Genomic DNA, 11,266 nt, shown 5'->3' on the forward strand with positions numbered 1-11,266 from the left:
AAGGTGTCGTTTGAGGCGTCAAGCATTGTGGCAGATAATGGCGGCAGGTACATGATGGTAAGTGGTAAGTTGCAGGGAGAGAGGGTGGTACTGGTCAATGTGTATGCCCCAAACTGGGACGATGCGGGTTTTATGCGGCGTATGTTGGGTCGGATCCCAGACTTGGAAGTGGGGGGCCTGATAATGGGGGGAGACTTTAACACGGTGCTGGACCCGACACTGGATCGCTCCAGGTCTAGGACGGGTAGGAAGCCGGCGGCGGCTAGAGTGCTGAGGGGGGTTTATGGACCAGATGGGAGGGGTGGACCCTTGGGGATTTGCAAGGCCGGGGGCGAGGGAATTTTCATTCTTCTCACATGTCCATAAGGGTTATTCCCGAATCGACTTTTTCATCTTGAGTTGGGCGTTGATAGCGAGAGTAGAGGATACTCAGTATTCGGCAATAGCCATTTAGGACCACGCCCCGAATTGGGTGGACTTGGAGATGGGGGAGGAGAGGTACCAGCGCCCGCTGTGGCGCTCGGAGGTGGGGCTGTTGGCGGACGAGGAGGTGAGCGAGTGGGTCCGAGGAAGTATAGAGAGGTACCTGGAAGTATAGAGAGGTACCTCCCGCCAACGGGGAGGTCCGAGTGGGGATGCTATGGGAGGCACTGAAGGCGGTGGTGAGGGGAGAGCTGAACTCCATTAGGGCCCACAAGGAGCGGAGGGAGTGGGGACAGAGGCTGGTGGGGGAGATGGTGAGGGTAGACAGGAGGTATGCGGAGGAGCCCAGGAAGGATTGTTGAGGAAAAGGCGCAGCCTCCAGGCCAAATTCAACCTGGTGACCACCAGGAAGGCGGAGGTGCAGTGGAGGAAGGCCCAGGGGGCGATTTACGAGTATGGGGAAAAGGCAAGCCGGATGCTGGCACATCAGCTTCAGAAGCAGGACGCAGCTAAGTTAAGGACAGTGGGGGGGGGGGGGGGGGGGGGGGGGGGGGGGGGGGGGGGGCGCGGAGTGGAGCGGGCATCAATGGGGTCTTCAGGGACTTCTACGAGGAATTGTACCGATCCGAGCCCACGGGAGGAGGGAGGGATGGGCCGCTTCCTGGACCAATTGAGGTTTCCAAAGGTGGAAGAGGGACTGGTGGCGGGATTTGGGGCCCCAATTGGGCTGGAGGAGCTGATCAAAGGGATAGGAAGCATGCAGGCAAGGTAGGAACCGGGGCCGGACGGTTTCCCGGTCCAATTCTTGAAAACATATCTGGACCTGTTGGGCCCGCTGTTAGTTAGGACCTTCAATGAGGCAAGGGAGGAGGGGGCTTTGCCCCCGACGATGTCCCGGGCACTGATCTCCTTGATCCTGAAGCGGGCAAGGATCCCCTGCAGTGTGGGTCTTACAGACCGATTTCCTTGCGAAATGTAGATGCCAAGGTGCTGGCGTAGGTCTTAGCCTTGAGGATTGTGTGCCGCAGATCATCCATGAAGACCAGACGGGGTTTGTGAAGGGGAGGCAGTTGAACGCGAATGTGCGGAGGCTTTTGAACGTTACCATGATGCCGGCGAGGGAGTGGGAGGCGGAAATAGTGGTAGCGATGGACGCTGAGAAAGCCTTCGATAGGGTAGAGTGGGGGTATCTGTGGGAGGTGCTGAAGAGGTTTGGGTTTGGGGAGGGGTTTGTCAGGTGGGTTAGGCTGTTGTATGAGGTCCCGATGGCGAGTGTGGCCACAAACAGGAAGAGGTCAGGGTACTTTCCGTTGCACCGAGGGATGAGACAGGGGTGTCCCCTATCCCCCCTGCTCTTCGCACTGGCGATTGAAGCCCTGGCTGTGGCACTGAGGGAGTCAAGGAACTGGAGGGGGTTGGTGCGTGGTGGGGAGGAGCATAGGGTGTCACTTTATGCGGACGACCTGCTGCTGTATGTGATGGACCCGGTGGGAGGAATGCCAGAAGTAATGAGGATTCTTAGGGAATTCAGGGACTTTTCGGGGTACACCCTCAACATGGGGAAGAGCGAGCTGTTCGTAGTTCATCCAGGGGACCAGGAGAGGGGGATTGGCGAGCTCCCACTAAAAAAGGCGGAGAGGAGCTTCATGTATCTGGGAGTCCAGGTGGCCAGGAGCTGGGGGGCCCTGCATAGGCTTAACCTTACAAGGCTGGTGGAGCAAATGGAGGAGGAGTTCAAGAGGTGGGACGCGTTGCTGCTGTCCTTGGCGGGTAGGGTGCAGTCAATCAAAATGACGGTGCTCCCAAGGTTTTTATTCCTGTTCCAGTGCCTCCCCGTGTTTATCCCGAAGGCTTTTTCAGGCGGGTTAACAGGAGTATAATGGGGTTTGTGTGGGCGCGACGGACCCCGAGGGTGAGAAGGGTGTTCCTGGAGTGGAGGAGAGATAGGGGGGCACTGGTGATGCCCAACCTCTGTGGATACTACTGGGCCGCCAATGCGACGATGGTGCGCAAGTCGGTGATGGAGGGGGAGGGGGCCGCATGGAAGAGGCTGGAGACGGCATCTTGTGTGGGTACGAGACTGGGGGCGCTGGCAACGGCACCGCTGCCGCTCCCTCCAAGGAGGTATACCACGAGCCCGGTGGTGGTGGCTGCCCTCAAAATTTGGGGGCAGAGGAGGCGAAAGAGGCCGGAATTCTGGCCTTTGCATCCCTGATAGCCCGGCGAAGGATTCTTCTTCAGTGGAAGGATGCGAGGCGGCCAAGCGTGGAATCCTGGATCAACGATATAGCGGGGTTTATTAAGTTGGAGAGGGTGAAATTCGCCTTGAGAGGGTCGGCACAAGGGTTCTTTAGGCAGTGGCAACCGTTCTTAGACTTCCTGGCAGAGCGGTAGACATTGGTTAATGGCAGCAGCAACTCGGGCGGGGGGGGGGGGGGTTCACTTTATTTTTTTGGTTTTGTTATTTACACTGGAGGGTCTGAGGGGTTGGATATACTTGTTGTATTAAGTCAGGGTGTCAATGTTAATTTATTATTTATGTACAGGGCGGGAGGGGGATATGGAGGGTTGTTTTTCTGGACTGTGTTTTGTACTTAACCCTGTTGGGTTTCTTTTTCATTTTGTTATTGATATTTTATGAAAACCTTTATTAAAAATTATTTTTTTAAAAATAATAATAATTGTGGGAGGGGTAATGATGATGCGATTAGGCAAGAATTCGGAAGCATTAGATGGGAACAGAAACTGTCAGGGAAAAGCACAAATGAAAAGTGGAGCTTGGTCAAGGAACAAATACTGCGTGTCCTTGATAGGCATGTCCCTGTCTGGCAGGGAGCAAATGGCTGTGAGAGGGGACCATGGTTCACAAAAGAGGTTGAATGTCATGTCAAGAGGAAAAAGGAAGCGTATGTAAGGATGAGAAAACAAGGTTCAGTAGGGTCGCTTGAGGGTTAGAAAGTAGCAAGGAATGAGCTTAAAAAAGGGCTTAGGAGAGCGAGGAGGGGGCATGAGAAGTCCTTGGCGGGTCGGATCAATGAAAACCCCAAGGCTTTTTCCTCTTATGTGAGAAATAAAAGAATGACCAGGGTCAGGTTAGGGCCGGTCAAGGACAGTAGTGGAAACTTCTGTGTGGCATCAGAAGAGACAGGAGGCGTTGAATGAATACTTTTCTTCAGTGTTCACCAAAGAGAGGGGCTATGTTTTTGAGGATGAGTGTGTGAGACAGGCGGGTAGGCTGGAGGAGGTAGATGTTCTGAGGGAAGATTTATGAGGAATTTTGAAAAATCTGAGAGGCAACATGTCCCCTGAGCCAGATGGGAAATATCCTCGGTTTCTTTAGGAGGCATGGGATGAGATTGCAGAGCCTTTGGCTTTGATCTTTGGGTCCTCACTGTCCACGGGGATAGTGCCAGAGGACCGGAGAGTGGCGAATGTTGTTCCTCTGTTCAAAAAAGGCAATAGGAATGACCCTAGTAATTATAGGTCGGTTAGTCTTACTTCGGTGGTCGGTAGGTTAGTAGAAAGGGTCCTGAGGGATAGGTTTAATGACCATGTGGAAAGATGCAGCTTAATCCGGGATTGTCAACAAGGATTCGTGAAGGGTCTTGCCTCACAAATTTGATTGAATTCTTTGAGGAGCGAAGTGTGCAGATGAAAGTAGAGCAGTTGATGTACTATACATGGATTTCAGTAAGGTTTTTGATGAGGTTCCCCATGGTCAGCTCATGAAGAAAGTAAGGAGGTATGGGATCGAGGGAAATTTGGCCAATTCGATAAGTAACTGGCTATCACATAGAAGACAGAGGGTGGTGGTGGATGGAAAATTTTCAGACTGGAGACCAGTTACCAGCGGTGTACCACAGGGAGCAGTGCTGGGTCCTCTGCTATTTGTGATTTTTATCAATGACTTGGAGGAGGGGGCTGAAGGGTGGGTCAGTAAATTTGCTGATGACACCAAGATTGATGGAGTAGTGGATGAGGTGGAGGGCTGTTGTAGGCTGCAAAGAGACATTGATAAGATGCAGAGCTGGGCCGCAAAATGGCAGATGGAGTTTAACCCCTGATAAGTGCGAGGTGATTCATTTTGGTCGGACAAATTTGAATGCGGATTACAGGGTCAACGGCAGGGTTCAGAGGAATGTGGAGGAACAGAGAGATCTTGGGGTTCATGTCCACAGATCTCTGAAGGTTGCCACTCAAGTGGACAGAGCCGTGAAGGAGATCTATAGCGTGTTAGTGTTTATTAACAGGGGCTTGTGTTTAAGAGCCGTGGGGTTATGCTGCAATTTACACGACCCTGATGAGACCACATTTGGAGTATTGTATGCAGTTCTGGTCACCTTATTATTGGAAGGATGTGGAAGTATTGGAAAGGGTGCAGAGGAGATTTACCAGGATACTGCCTGGATTGGAGGGTAGGTCTTATGAGGAAAGGTTGATGGATCTAGAGCTTTTCTCATAGGAGTGAAGGAGGATGAGAGGCGACTTAATAGAGGTTTATAAGATGATGAGGGGGATAGATAGAGCGGACGTTCTGAGACTATTTCCTCGGGAGGATGTAGCTGTTACAAGGGGGCATAACTATAAGGTTTGGGGTGGGAGATATAGGAGGGATGTCCGAGGTAGTTTCTTTACTCAGAGAGTGGTTAGAGTGTGGAATGGACTGCCTGCTGTGATAGTGGAGTCGGACATTTAGGAACTTTCAAGCGGTTATTGGATAGGCCCATGGAGCACACCAGAATGACAGGGAGTGGGATAGTTTGATCTTGGTTTCGGACAAAGCCCGGCACAACATCGAGGGCCGAAGGGCCTGTTCTGTGCTGTACTGTTCTATGTTCTAACAACACCAGGTTCAAGTCCCACAGGTGGTGCTTCGAAACAAACCTTTTGGACTTTAACCTGGTGTTGTAAGACTTCTTACTGTGCTCACCGTAGTCCAACGGCAGCATCTCCACATCATCTCTGTGATATATAACATATTTTACTGCTTAGTAACAGGTGTTGGAGAGTGTGCGAGTGTGTGTTTTACCCTGACTGTCTGTCTATCATATACAACATATTTTGCTGCTCACTGCTCAGTTGCTGGAGTGTGTGAGTATGTGAGAGTGGCGAGAGTGTGTTTTACCCTCACTGTCCCCCTGAGACATACAATGCATATTTAACTGCTTACTGCTCAGTGACTGGTGTGTGAGAGAGCATGAGTGTGTGTGAGAGATAGTGCCTGTATGGAGAGTGTGAAGGTGTGATTTGCCCTCATTGTTTCTCCGTGATATATGATGCTCACTGGTGTGTGTGAGAGAGTGTGTGTGTATGAGTGGGTGCTTTATCCTCACTGTCACTCTATGGTACATAACATATATTTTACTGCTTACTGCTCAGTTAATGGTTTATGAGTGTGTGCGTGAGTGAGAGAGTGTGTGAGATTCTCAGTGATGTCTAAAACCTTGTAATATTCAGTTAACGGTGTGTGTGTGTGAGAGAGAGAGTGTGAGCAGAAGAGTGTGTGTGGGTGTCAGTTTTAAGACCATAAGACATAGGAGCGGAAGTAAGGCCATTCGGCCCATCGAGTCCACTCCACCATTCAATCATGGCTGATTTCAACTCCATTTACCCGCTCTCTCTCCTTAGCCCTTAATTCCTCGAGAAATCAAGAATTGATCAACTTCTGTCTTAAAGACACTCAACGTCCCGGCCTCCACCGCCCTCTGTGGCAATGAATTCCACAGACCCACCACTCTCTGACTGAAGACATTTCTCCTCACCTCTGTTCTAAAGTGACTCCCTTTTATTCTAAGGCTGTGCCCCCGGGTCCTAGTCTCCCCTGCTAATGGAAACAACTTCCCTACATCCACCCTATCTAAGCCATTCATTATCTTGTAAGTTTCTATTAGATCTCCCCTCAACCTCCTAAACTCCAATGAATATAATCCCAGGATCCTCAGACGTTCATCGTATGTTAGGCCTACCATTCCTGGGATCATCCGTGTGAATCTCCGCTGGACCCGCTCCAGTGCCAGTATGTCCTTCCTGAGGTGTGGGGCCCAAAATTGCTCACAGTATTCTAAATGGGGCCTAACTAATGCTTTATAAAGCTTCAGAAGTACATCCCTGCTTTTATATTCCAAGCCTCTTGATGTGAAAGTGTACGAACTCAGCAATAGCATGATGGGAAAAATAGCCAATTTATGTAACCAAGTGTAGGACAGCTGTGTCAGCTAAGTGCCAAGATCAGACCCTGACAAACTAGACAAAGCTAAGAATCCACATAATTGTATCATACAAGGCCAGAAGAGGGAAAATAGTGCCTGACCTTATTAAAACCTGGTAACAAAGCCACGATCTAGGAATGTCCTAATAACACAACCTCCTCATGTCCTAGGTTCATCTGCGTCAAGGCATCATGAGGGCAGAGGTAAAAACAAAATAGGACCACGTCTTAAACCCTCTAAAGACAAAATACTGCAAATAAGCCGAGTCAGGGTCTTTCCATGACAACATGTTTGATCAGAAGTTATGACTGTATTGACATTTTTGAACAAGGTCTGTTTTTGTAAAATGATACAGCTTTTGTATAAATATTGAACGTTTTCTCCATGTCTTTGCGAGCTTGAGAAAGAATGAGCAGGTTTACCTTAACAGCTCTCTCTCTCTCTAACCTGTAGCCATCTGCATGCAGACTTTGGTCAATAAAGACAAAGTTAGTTTTATCGAAACCAAGGTGTAAAGTTGTTTTTGTCACAGTCTTGAAGTAGGAAAGATTTTAAAAGACGACATTGCATTTGCATGAATGACAACATTGCATTTGCTTTCTTAATTACGGACTCAACCTGCAAGTTTACCTTTAGCGAATCCTGGACCAGGACTCCCAAGTCCCTTTGCACTTCAGCATTATGAATTTTGTCACCGTTTAGAAAATAGTCCATGCCTCTATTCTTTTTTCCAAAGTGCAAGACCTCGCACTTGCCCACATTGAATTTCATCAGCCATTTCTTGGACCACTCTCCTAAACTGTCTAAATCTTTCTGCAGCCTCCCCACCTCCTCCATACTACCTCCCCTCCACCTATCTTTGTATTATCGGCAAACTTAGCCAGAATGCCCCCAGTCCCGTCATCTAGATCGTTAATATATAAAGAAAACAGCTGTGGCCCCAACACTGAACCCTGCGGGACACCACTCGTCACTGGTTGCCATTCCGAAAAAGAACCTTTTATCTCAACTCTCTGCCTTCTGCCTGACAGCCAATCGTCAATCCATGTTAGTACCTTGCCTCGAATACCATGGGCATTTATTTTACTCAGCAGTCTCCCGTGAGGCACCTTATCTAAGGCCTTTTGGAAGTCAAGATAGATAACATCCATTGGCTCTCCTTGGTCTAACCTATTTGTTATCTCTTCAAAGAACTCTAACAGGTTTGCGAGGCACGACCTCCCCTTACTAAATCCATGCTGACTTGGTCCTAATCCGACCCTGCACTTCCAAGAATTTTTCTCCTCATTGTCTCTGTGATACATAAGGCATATATTAGTTTCTGCTGCTCAGTTACTGATATGTTTGAGAGTGGGTGTGCGCGAGAGAGAGTTGGTGTGTGTGTGCGAGAGGGGAGTGGGCGTGCGTGTGCGAGAGGGGAGTGGGCGTGCGTGCGTGAGAGAGAGTGGGCGTGCGCGCGTGAGAGAGAGTGGGCGTGCGCGCGTGAGAGAGAGTGGGCGTGCGCGCGTGAGAGAGAGTGGGCGTGCGCGCGCGAGAGTGGGCGTGCGCGCGCGAGAGAGGGCGGGCGCGCGCGAGAGAGGGCGGGCGCGCGCGAGAGAGGGCGGGCGCGCGCGAGAGAGGGCGGGCGCGCGCGAGAGAGGGCGGGCGCGCGCGAGAGAGGGCGGGCGCGCGCGAGAGAGGGCGGGCGCGCGCGAGAGAGGGCGGGCGCGCGCGAGAGAGGGCGGGCGCGCGCGAGAGAGGGCGGGCGCGCGCGAGAGAGGGCGGGCGCGCGCGAGAGAGGGCGGGCGCGCGCGAGAGAGGGCGGGCGCGCGCGAGAGAGGGCGGGCGCGCGCGAGAGAGGGCGGGCGCGCGCGAGAGTGGGCGGGCGCGCGCGAGAGAGTGCGGGCGCGCGCGAGAGGGAGCGGGCGCGCGCGAGAGGGAGCGGGCGCGCGCGAGAGGGAGCGGGTGTGCGCGAGAGAGAGTGGGCACGCATGAGAGAGTGTGGGTGTGTGTGTGAGAGAGTGGGTGTGCGTGAGAGAGAGTGGGCGAGCGTGAGAGAGAGTGGGTGTGCGAGCGAGTGAGCCTATGTGTATTTAACCCTCATTGTCTCTCTTTGATATATAACACATATTTTGCTGTTGCTGCTCAGTTACTGGGGTTTGTGGTGAGTGTGTGAGAGAGAGAGTGAGAATCTATTTGACCATCACTGTCTCTGTGATATATGATGCATATTTTACTGCTCACTGCTCAGTTACTGTTGTGAGAGTGTGTGAATATGAGAGTATGTGAATATGAGAGTGTGTGTGTGAGAGAATGTGCCACTGTGTGTTTGGGAGTGTCTGAGTGTGAGAAATAGTCTGCGTGAGTGTGTGTGTTTTACCTTCATTGTCTCGGTGATAAAAAACACATATTTTACTGCTCAGTTACTGGTGTGCGAATGTGTGTTTTACCCCCACTGTCCCTCTGCGATATAAAACGCATATTTAACTGCTTACTGCTCAATGACTGGTGTGTATGTGTGTGTGTGTGAGAGAGAGTCTGTGAGAGAAGGAACAAGAGTGTGAGAGAGAGAGTGTGAGTGTGTGTGAGAGTTAAAATATGTGAGTGTGTGCGCTTTACCCTCACTGTCCATGATGCATAACAAATATTTTACAGCTTACTGCTCAGTTACTGCTGTGTGACTGAGTGAGAGAGTGTGAGTGAGAGAGTGAGTGCATGTTTTACCCTCACTGTATCTCTGTGGTATATATCACATATTTAATTGATTACTGCTCAGTGACTGGTGTGTGTATCAGAGGGAGAGTGTGTGTGTGTGTGTGAGAGAGAGTGTGTGAGTGAGTGTGTATTAACCTCACAGTCTCTGTGATATACAATTAATATATTCTTGATTACTGCTCAGTTATTGATTTGTGAGTGTGTGGGAGAGACAGTGCGTGGGTGTGTGAGAGTGTGTGAGAGACAGAGTGTGAGTGAGTGTGTATAAACCTCTCTGTTTATGTGTGCGATATGACATATTTTACTGCTTAATGCTCAGTTAATGGTGTGAGAGTCCCTGTGATATACACTGCATATATAGTGCTTCCTGCTGAGTTACTTGTCAGTGAGCATGTGCATAAGAAAACGCGAGTGTGTTTTTTACCCTCACTGTCTATTTATGATATATGGCATATTTTACTGCTTCTTGCTCAGTTGTTGGTGTCTGAATGTGTGAGAGTGTGTTTTCCACGGTAGCTGTCTGTCTCTGTTATAAGTGTGAGGGGAAAAATTAATTTGATTCTCTAACTCCTGTCTCTGTGCTTGCATTTGTAGCTGTCTGTCTCTGTTATGGGATTCTGGGTTTAATCTCCGTCTGTAATATTATTTACAGATACACGAGAGGACAGGTAATCTCAGTCTGTCCACCTCTCTGATGTGCAAGATTTCACTGTGTTTTCTGTACTTGTCAATATCTGTTTTGTGAGTCAAGGGTGAACATTCTGTTCAGTATTGATCCTCCATTATTACTTTTAGTGATAACATTGATATGTTAAATGATCTATTTCCATGTCTGTTTCATGAGAATGACACTGTACCATTATATCTGAGATTGTGTGAGATATTTGGATTGGAATTTAATATTTTGTTTTGGGAGGTGTCTCGGTAGAAGTTTATGATTAATTCGGCCCTTTTCAATAAGCTGTACTATCCGACCTTCCACTTGTATCAAAGGTTCACAACTTGTGAGAATGAAGGATGGCCTTACAATTTGATAAGTGTCCCTTTGGAGAACTATTTCAATGTATCATTTTTCTGTTAATGCCTCATTCAAGTGTTTTGCTTCTGATATATTTTAAACGAAGAAAGTTACAAAAAAGTGCCAATGGATACTTGCACATTGATTGCTGAATCTATAGCCTAATTAATACTATACTGATTACTTTACAGATGAAACGCTGTTGTCAAAAGTTGATCCAACATTCCATGAGAGAGTAGGGGTGAATTGTGGAAAATTATGCCACCTGTCCTCTCGTGTATCTGTAAATAATATTTACATTTTCTCCAGAAGTCCAGATTTACTTGAATTTCTTCAATTGGATAATGAGGACTGTTGGATTGGACATGTTCATCTGGGACTTGAGGTCTCTGCGAATCTGACTGCTTCTGCTCTGTGACGGTGGAGCTGATGTTGTGTCTGTGTCTCTGCAATGTTGCATTAATATTGTACTTACAGTCAGTTAGAAGGAGACGGCTGCACATTCATGTTGCTGAGGAATCATCATCATCATCTTGGAACTCATCTTTTCATCTGTTGAACTAGGAAGAAGAAAACAAATTTCATGTAAGTTAGGGTCAGATGAGACCAATGATAGATCAATGCATTCTTTCAGTAAAAGAAAGAAAATACTCCACGAATCCTAACCCAGAATCAGACAAATAAGCCAGGCCCAGAAAGAGCTCTCCCTTCCCCCCACTCACTCCAAGTCCCGGAACAAGATCGTGCTCCGCTGCGCCTCTTGCAAACAGCGCCCGATTCTCCCTGAACTCCCCCCGAGTCAGTAATGATCTCTGAGCCTCTTTGCTCACACTCCCAGATGGAGGTGCTGCTGCAATGAGAACGCTGTTTCCTCGCTGACCTGGGCGCTGACATTGACATTTCCCTCAGTTTCAACAAAGCG

General features: G+C 49.2%; 1 long non-coding RNA gene across 1 annotated transcript in view; it reads right to left on the reverse strand.

Annotated features, from left to right (window-relative positions):
• LOC140400119 (uncharacterized) overlaps nucleotides 1–10,900 on the reverse strand; it is a 133,628-nt gene extending 122,728 nt beyond the window's left edge. Inside the window, exon 1 of the long non-coding RNA XR_011938054.1 lies at nucleotides 10,820–10,900. This is a non-coding gene — a long non-coding RNA (uncharacterized lncRNA). The remainder of the gene's footprint in view (nucleotides 1–10,819) is intronic.
• Nucleotides 10,901–11,266: the final 366 nt, after the last annotated feature.

Source organism: Scyliorhinus torazame, chromosome 24 (genome assembly GCF_047496885.1).
Source record: "Scyliorhinus torazame isolate Kashiwa2021f chromosome 24, sScyTor2.1, whole genome shotgun sequence".
NCBI classification, from domain to species: Eukaryota; Metazoa; Chordata; class Chondrichthyes; order Carcharhiniformes; family Scyliorhinidae; genus Scyliorhinus; species Scyliorhinus torazame.